The sequence below is a fragment of the Palaemon carinicauda genome, chromosome 20, assembly GCF_036898095.1.
Source record: "Palaemon carinicauda isolate YSFRI2023 chromosome 20, ASM3689809v2, whole genome shotgun sequence".
NCBI classification, from domain to species: domain Eukaryota; kingdom Metazoa; phylum Arthropoda; class Malacostraca; order Decapoda; family Palaemonidae; genus Palaemon; species Palaemon carinicauda.
Genome location: NC_090744.1, coordinates 127,784,284 through 127,794,283, shown reverse-complemented (window position 1 = coordinate 127,794,283; position 10,000 = coordinate 127,784,284).

Genomic DNA, 10,000 nt, shown 5'->3' with positions numbered 1-10,000 from the left:
CTACTACGTAAAGGTAAAGTAACGAATTCTTATGAAATTCTAAAACGTTTAATCCTCATCTCGGTATTTAGTTCAAAGCAAATTTTGACAACTTCATCCAAAATGGTCCTTATCGCTTTGTTATGTTAATAAAGATTTTTTTTTTTTTTTTTTTTTTTTTTTTTTTTTTTCCCATGGCTTGGATGGGGCTCCTTAGATTTGTAACCGTTTTATAGGGAATTTAAAAACCATCTATGCGTATTTATAATTATTTTGTAAAGCAAAGAATTCTTATGACATTCATAGAACGTTTAATCCTCGTCTCGTAATTTAGCTCATTTTATTATTTTATGATAGTTCGTATTACTACTTAAAGATAAAGTAACGAAATCTTATGAAAATCATAAAACGTTTAATCCTCATCTCATTATTTAGTTCAAAACATGTTTTCAGATCTTCATCCAAAATGGTCCTTATCGCTTTATTATGTTAATGAAGAGTTTATTTTATTTATTTATTTGTTTTTTAAATCCATGGCAGGTGCTTGCCTGGGGCTATTAAGATTTGTTATAATTTTTTTATGGAATTTAAAAATCATTTACGAGTATTTATAATGATTTTGTAAAGTAACGAATTCTTATGAAATTCATAAAACGTTTAATCCTCATCTCTTAATTTAGTTCAAAGCATTATTTTGTGACAGTTCATATTACTACTTAAAGATAAAGTAACGATTTCTTACGAAATTCATAAAACGTTTAATCCTCATCTCGTTATTTAGTTCAAAACACGTTTTGAGATTTTTCAGATTAATAAATAATTCTTTTGTTTTCTGGCGAAAATTTCATAAGACCCTCTTCTGAAAAATAACATTTGAACGTGTTCTTCTTCTACACTTTTATACAATATTTTTCCCGTTCTTCTCTGTTGTTAGTGTGGCAGTTTTCAGAAGAGCAAATTTCAGCATAAAAGACGACTCTTATTATAATCTCAGCAAAGCTAAAAAAAAGGTCTTGTGCATAATGAAGATTCTTTTCATAGCCATTATAACTTCGAAGTCTATGCGAGGAATAATAGCACTGCGCGCTCTTGTTATTTTATGGAAAAATGTACCCAAGATTGTCGTCCTTTCCTTTTTATATGATGAAGTAGGTCTTCAATTATCCTAGGGAAGCTGCAGTGCCAGTTTTTGAATACTTTTAAAGGTTTAAAGGCCACTCATGAATGGCATAGTCAAGGGACAGTGATATTGTCCTAACATGTATTATTATTATTATTATTATTATTATTATTATTATTATTATTATTATTATTATTATTATTATTATTATTATTATTATTACCTGCTAGGCTACAGCCCTAGTTGGAAAAGCAGGATGCTGTAAGCCCAGGGGCTCCAACAAGGAAAATAGCCCAGCAAGGAAAGGAAAAAAGGAAAATAAAATATTTTAAGAAGAGTAACACCATTAAATATTTCCTATATAAACTATAAAAACTTCAACAAAACAAGAGGAAGAGGAATTAGATAGAATAGTATGCTCGAGTGTACCCTTAAACAAGAGAACTCAAACACAAGACAGTAGAAGACCATGGTACAGATGCTATGGCACTACCCAAGACTAGAGAACTATGGTTTGATTTTGGAGTGTCCTCCTAGAAGAGCTGCTTACCATAGCTAGTCTCTCTTCTACCCTTACCAAGACGAAAGTGGCCATAGCACAATTACAGTGCAGTAGTTAACCCCTTGGGTGAAGAAGAATTTTTTGGTAATCTGTGTTGTCAGATATATGAGGACAGAGGAAAATATGTAAAGAATAGACAAGAATATTCAGTGTATGTAGGCAAAGGGAAAGTGAACCGTAGCCAGAGAAAAGGATCCAATGTAGTACTGTCTGGTCCGTCAGGGTTTTAAGGGTTTAAAGGCCGTCATAAATGGGAGAGGCTAGGAACAAGGGATCAGGGTTTTAAAGATTTAAAGGCAGCTCATAAATGGCAGAGGCTACGAACAGGGGATCGGGGTTTTAAAGGATTAAAGGCCACTCATGAATGACAGAGGCAAGGAACAGTGACCCTGCCCTGGCTAGGAGTACAATGCATAGAGACTGATAAAGGCCAAAGCACCCTCTCCACTTAAGATACGACCAGGTAGGGTCAGGTAATGGCTGATGATGACTCAGCAGATAGACCTAAAGGCTCCCTCAAACCCCACATCCTTAGCTCACAAGGTTGGTGAAGTTGCAGACACCGCAAGAAACTATCGTGCTTGAGCGGTATTCGAACCCCAGTCCTGCAAATTGCAGACATGGACGTTTCCAATAGACCACCGCAACCCAGTATCTGACATGGAATTGGAACTGTTGGGTGATTACATCAGAGCCAATGTTCGTGGGAGGTTCTTCCTCATTTAGTTTTTCTGCGATCGTGTCTTCATCTGTAAATATATCTCCCTTAATCGGCCAAAGCCCAGTTATTATTATTATTATTATTATTATTATTATTATTATTATTATTATTATTATTATTGGGATACTACCGCTAGAGAGCTATGGGGTCCTTTGACTGGCCAGATAGTACTACATGGGATCCTTCTCTCTGGTTATGGTTCGTTTTCCATTTCCCTACACACACATCAAATAGCTTGGCCTATTCTTTACATATTCTCCTCTGTCCTCATACATCTGATAACACTAAGATTACCAAACAATTCTTCTTCGCCTAAGGGGTAACTGCACTGTAATTGTTCAGTGGCCACTTTCCTCTTTGTAAGGGTAGAAGAGACTCTAGCTATGGTAAGCAGCTCTTCTTGGAGAAGGATACTCCAAAATCAAACTATTGTTCTCTAGTCTTGGGTAGTGCCATAGCCTCTGTACCATGGCCTTCCGGTGTCTTGTGTTGGAGTTCTCTTGCTTGAGGGTACACTCTGGCACACTATTCTATCTTATTTCTCTTCCTCTTGTTTTTTTTAAGTTTTTATAGTTCATATAGGAGGTATTTATTTTAATGTTGTCACTGTTCTTGAAAGATATTACTTTTCCTTGCTTCCTTTCCTCACTGGGCTATTTTTCCTGTTGGAGCCCCTTGCCTTATAGCATCCTGCTCTTCCAGCTAGGGTTGTAGCTTAGCAATTGATAATAATGATAATATTATTATTATTATCATTACTTGCTAAGCTACAACCCTAGTTGGAAAATTAGGATGTTATAAGTCAAGGGGCTCCAACAGGGAAAATATCCCAGTGAGGAAAGGAGACTATGAAAAATTGAATATTTTGAGAATAGTAACAACATTGAAATAAATATTTCCTATATAAACTAAATCAGGTGAGTTTCTATGATACGTAATAAGTAAGGAAACAGTTGTTGAAGGGATTGATCTTAAAGAGGCCTTTTAGTCCACATCTACACAATTAATTAGAAATTTCCTCATTACTGCCAGTATTGCTGATTATAAACATGTTTATCGCAATTGAAGCTTAAATTAGGCATTATACGTAATGAGAGAGAGAGAGAGAGAGAGAGAGAGAGAGAGAGAGAGAGGGGGAGAGAGAGAGAGAGAGAGAGAGAGAGAGAGAGAGAGAGAGAGAGAGAGAGATCTTGTAGGGTGAATATTAAACGCAAATGAAAAATAACTTATAGAAACCATATTATATAAAAAGTACTCTGGGTTGCTATTACGAATTTGTGCCAGGAGGCCCGGTGTTATGGACCAAGAGACCATTCAGCACTGGTAAGTTCTTGATCTGGATTTCTTTCTAAGAATTAGTTGTTTGAATGCTGATGCAGTTTTCAAAACCGAAAAAAACGTCATATGCAAAATTAGTTTCAATAATCACGAAAATATCATTAGTTCCTATTTCATTTTATTTCGCCATTCCTGAGATAATCTTATTCAAAATAGAATATTTAATCCCACCAATATAGGACAAGTTGATCAGGGCACCAGCCAGCCGTTGAGATACTACCGCTAGAGTGTCATGTGGTCCTTTGACTGGCCAGACAGTACTGCATTGGACCCTTCTCTCTAGTTACGGTTCACTTTACCTTTGCCTACACATACACCGAATAGTCTGGCATATTCTTAATAGATTCTCCTCTGTCCTCATACACCTGACAACACTGAGATTACCAAGCAATTCTTCTTCACCCAAGTGGATAACTACTGTACTGTAATTGTCCAGTGGCTACTTTCTTCTTGGTAAGGGTAGAAGAGACTCTTTAGCTATGGTAAGCAGCTCTTCTAGGAGAAGGACACTCCAAAATCAAACCATTGTTCTCTAGTCTTGGGTAGTGTCATAGCCTCTGTACCATGGTCTTCCACTGTCTTGGGTTAGAGTTCTCTTGCTTGAGGGTACACTCGGGCACACTATTCTATCTCGTTTCTCTTCCTCTTGTTTTGTTAAATTTTTCATAGTTTATAACTTTATATAGGAAATATTTATTTAAATGTCATTGTTCTTAAAATATATTATTTTTCTTTGTTTCCTTTCCTCACTGGGCTATTTTCCCTGTTGGAGCCCCTGGGCTTATAGCATCTTGCTTTTCCAACTAGGGTTGTAGCTTAGCAAGTAATAATAATGATAATAATAGGAATTGACATGATTCTAGTACTATTATTATTATTATTATTATTATTATTATTATTATTATTATTATTATTATTACTAGCTAAGCTACTGACCTAGTTGGAAAAACAAGACGGTGTAAGCTCAAGGGCTCCAACAGGGACAAATTGCCTAGCGAGAAAAGGAAATATGGAATCAAATAAACAATATAAGAAGTAATGAAAAAATAGAATAAGATATTTAGAAAAACATTAACATTAAAACATATTTCATATATAGACTATAAAGACTTAATGTCAGTCTTTTCAATATAAAGATATTTGATTGCAACTTTGAACTTTTGAAGTTCTACCGATTCAACTACCCGATTAGGAAGATTATTCCACAAATTATTCACAGCTAAAGAAGTGTCGCAACATTCTTCTTGCAGGAAGACTATGTTGGTGCATTGCTCTCATTTGATGGTTAGTATAGTGAATAATAATGATGCCCTTCCTTTTGTATAAATATTATCGAGAAAATGACATTGCTTGTGCAATGCATGAAAATATTTATATGCTGATTCTCTCTCTCTCTCTCTCTCTCTCTCTCTCTCTCTCTCTCTCTCTCTCTCTCTGTATTTGTAATTCTTGACTTTTTTGTCTCTGACCTTTCACGTTCAACAAATTTATCTAAATTATTTATTTCTTATTTTTGAATCGCGTAAAAATATATACACGAGTATTTTTAATAATTCCTTTGAATAAATTTTACTGTGATAAACAAATGTCTTTTAAAGTTTTAAGGTTGTGAAGATAAATTGAGTTTTATATTCGTGAAACCTTTTGACTTAAAGCCGTTCATCATTTTAAATTTTGTTAGAAAAACATTACTTTAGAAGCCAAGAATGAGTTTAGAAATATGCGACGAAAATACACACTTGTTTTATTTTATTTTTTATTATAAATAATAGTTTAGATTATATTGTTCACACAGGATACACTTTCGTTGATCTGTATTAATATGAAGAAAACTACTGAGTGTTTTATAATGTTCTCGGAAAATATTGAAAAAGAAGAAAACTGCAATAAAATTGTTAAAGAAAAACGAGAAAATAAAGGTTCCTTGCGCGCGTGCACACACACACATATATATATGTATACATATATATATATATATATATATATATGTATATATATATATATATATATATATATATATATATACGTACTGCATGTGTGTATGTTTGTGTATAAAGCCATGTGTTTATACATATGTATTTATATATTGGTATGTGTGCACTGTATATATTTAGATTTAATTTAAAATTATCACAAAATTGCACTGGTAATCTATGAATGAAAAAATTAAACAAGCTTTATTCTTCCAAAGTACTAACGATTTTACAAATAAGTTTCTAAATATATCCCCCTATCAACCATAAATTCTTACAGCAAAGAAATTTAACTTTTTTTTTCCGGCAGTTTAAAATCAAATCTTAATTTTCCACAAGGAAGAAATCACCAATCACTTCACCATCATTAGGGCAAAACCGTCAAACGACATTCTAAAGGGACTATTTAATCTATAGTATGTATCTAGTGGTTATCAATTCTATTTGGCTTATATCAATTTCTCAACCAATGAAAACCCATTTAGAAAGAAAGAGCGAATGTCATTGGTCTAACACATTTGAGAACGTGACTCCTTTGAGGGATCCGGTAATTGGAGTCGAGGTCTGAGGTCAAGGGAAGCGTTCATACATCTGAGGGTAGAAACGTGCGGTATTGGAGGAATTTAGTAGAACAGGATTAATGGTATTTATATAATGTCTCCACATTTTTATTCATCGTCGGATTCCTCTTGCTTTTCTATAACATTTTAGACCATATGAGCCTAAACGAATTCCTTTGGAGTAAACTAGTGAAAGGGGAGATCAGACTCTGAAAGACAAGAGAGAATAGTTGTTTGTAAAACATACAAAAAAAGAGATAACATTTAGCTATGTTATTTCCACGTTCAACCCCTCTCTGGATACAACTGTTAAAGGTTTAAAGGTCACTCAAGAAAGGCAAAGGCAAATGGTAGGACGATACCATACATACTGACAATATATCCATTTTGTTGTTATTGTTGTTATTATTATTATTATTATTATTATTATTATTATTATTATTATTATTATTAGATGCTAAGCTACAAACCTAGTTGGAAAAGCAGGATGCTATAAGCCCAAGGGCTCCAACAGGGAAAAATAGCCTAGTGAAGAAAGTAATCGAGGAAATAATCTACAAGAAAAACAATAAATAATTCAGATAAAATATTTTAAGATCAGTAACAACAATAAATTAAATGTTATATAAACTATAAAAACTTGGAATCGTGTGACCTAGTGTAGTTTCAGGCAAGAGAACTTGTTGTCCAAACCCTTTCTTCTAAGCTTGGGCCAGGGAGGGCCAGGCAATGGTTTCTGATGACTCATGAGGTATACTTCTTGGCTCCCCCAAACCCAATATCCTTACTTCTCAATGACAGTGAGGTTGCAGACACTACTTGAGACTATCAAGCGCGGTCTCGGAACACCCGTCCAACAGGTTGCGAGATAGGGACGTTTCCAATAGGCAGTCTAATAACTCCCTATTTCTAGGGAACAGGCATTTTTTAATCAGTTTTTCGTCTTTTAGTGGTAATCAGATTTTTTTATGCATGGCTGTGGTGGCTAATTGGAAACGTCCCTGCCTGGGGATCGCCGTACTGGGGTTCGAGTCAGGCTCAAATATTCAATTCCTTCTTTTTATTTGTATTTTTTTTTTTTTTTTTTTTTTTTTTTTTTTTTGCAATATCATCCTTGAAATGGTACATCATCTTCCCTTTTCCCCCACCGTTATCCCTACATTAAGGGGTCGTTTGCCTGATGCGCCCTCTCCAATACATTCTATCGAAAGCATCTTATTCCACAAACCCTGATCTCTCCATGTCATCCTTCACCCTATCTCGCCATCTAATTTTCTGCCTCTCTCTGGATCTTCTCCTCATAATAGTTGATAAATCACCCCTCCACACGTAAATCGAAGTCACTTTCTCGAACTGGAGTGAACGAGACATATAAGTAAATGTCCATCTCATATATGGAACAAACACCTGAATAAGTTAATCTTGCATGATCTGGAATAAATCATTTGAACTATAACGGAGAATAGTTTATTTGTTTTTTTTCATTGGTTTTGCATCTACAAAATAAAGTTATAAAATGTATCTGATTTCGTCATAATTGAATTTTTGACAAAATAAAATATGAGAATCTATAGTTTGAATGACATATAGAAAAAAAAATCTTTATTATGAAGAAAGACAATTACTTCTTCCCCACAGTTATCCCTACATTAAATGGTCGGTTGCCTGATGCGCCTTCTGCAATACCTTCTATTCAAGCATTCTCTTCCACCAAACCTATTCTCTCCATATCATCCTTCACTCTATCTCGCCATCTAATTCTCTGCCGCTCTCTTGATCTTCTCCCCTAACAGTTGATACATCACCTTTCCACACATAAATCGAAGTCACTTTCCCGAACTCGGGTGAACGAGAACATATAAGTAAACGTCCATCGAATCGATGGAGAGCATCTATTCCTCAATTTAGATCCCCTTTGGAACCCTGGAAGGAGTTTCCATCGAAAACTTCGTTTGGATGAGGAACTTGTTGGTTTCGATACGCCTCTAATAGCGGTTGTATACCTCGGGCGACCGAAACTTTATTTTGTTTTTCTCAGTTGTTTTTTCAAAGCTACAGGTTTCGGAAAGAACTATGAATAGAAAAGTATTGTTTCAAAAGTTCAGGATAGAGACGACTGGCGAAATCTAACCGAGGCCCTTTGCGTCAATAGGTGTGGAGATGATGATGATACATACATACACACACACACGCACACATACACACACACACACACACATATATATATATATATATATATGTATATATATATATATATATATATATATATACATATATATATATAATGTTCATTTTAAATCCTTCGATTTATCTATATTGATGACATGGTTCTTCGGTGATACAGTATCTAATGTGCTATTGAAACCAACGAACTAACTAGAGCTTTTCAGAAATAATTAAAATTTTTATTTATAACAACTTATACTTAGATACTAAAATCCTGTGATTTCTCCGTAAAAATGGACCAAATCAAAATAAAAACGCACGTCACGTGTGTCACTTGTTACTCATATCAATCAGATGGTAAAGAGAAACATCAGAAATTCGTAAATGTTCGTGCAAGTCATTCTCTGTACGTACTATATGTGCAAGATAATAAATCATGCTCAAGACTAAAAACCTAATTTCTTAAAACCATTTCATTGAAACTTCATACCAATTATTCACTGACAGCAGTAGAATTTAGTAGCCAAACTATGGTGGATTAACGAATTGCTAGTAATATGTTTTGTCTCGTTCTGCAAATAAGGACATTCCAAAATCAAACCATTGTTCTCTGGTCTTGGATAGTGACATAGCCTCAGTACCATGTCCTTCAAATGTCTTGGATTAGAGTTCTCTTGCTTGAGGGTACACATGGTACACCCCTTGCATTAGAAGTTCTTTGACATCTTTTTAGCTCCCACACCCCTTTCATTAGAAGTTCAGCTCCCCCACCCCTTGCCTTAGAAGTTCTTTGACATCTTTTTAGCTCCCACATCCCTTGCATTACAAGTTCTTTGACTTCTTTTTAGCTCCCACACTCCTTGCATTAGAAGTTCTTTGACTTCATTTTAGCTCCCACACCCCTTGCATTAGAAGTTCTTTGACTTCTTTTTAGCTCCCCCACCCCTTGCATTAGAAGTTCTTTGGCCTCTTTTTAGCTCCCCCACCCCTTGCATTAGAAGTTCTTTGACTTCTTTTTAGCTCCCACACCCCTTGCATTAGAAGTTCTTTGACCTCTTTGTATCTTCCCCACCCCTTGCATTAGAAGTTTTTTTTTACCTCTTTTTAGCTCTCCCACCCCTTGCATTAGATGTTCTTTCACCTCTTTTTAGCTTCCCCACCCCTTTCATTAGAAGTTCTTTGACCTCTTTTTAGCTTCCCCACCCCTTGCATTAGAAGTTCTTTGACCTCTTTTTAGCTCCCACTTCTCTTGCATTAGAAGTTCTTTGACCTCTTTTTAGCTTCCCCACCCCTTGCATTTGAAGTTCTTTGACCTCTTTTTAGCTCCCACACCCCTTGCATTAGAAGTTCTTTGACCTCTTTTTAGCTTCCCCACCCCTTGCATTAGAAGTTCTTTGACCTCTTTTTAGCTTCCCCACCCCTTGCATTAGAAGTTCTTTGACCTCTTTTTAGCTCCCACACCCCTTGCATTAGAAGTTCTTTGACCTCTTTTTAGGTCCCACAACCCTTGCATTAGAAGTTCTTTGACTTCTTTTTAGCTCCCCCACCCCATGCATTTGAAGTTCTTTGACCTCTTTTTAG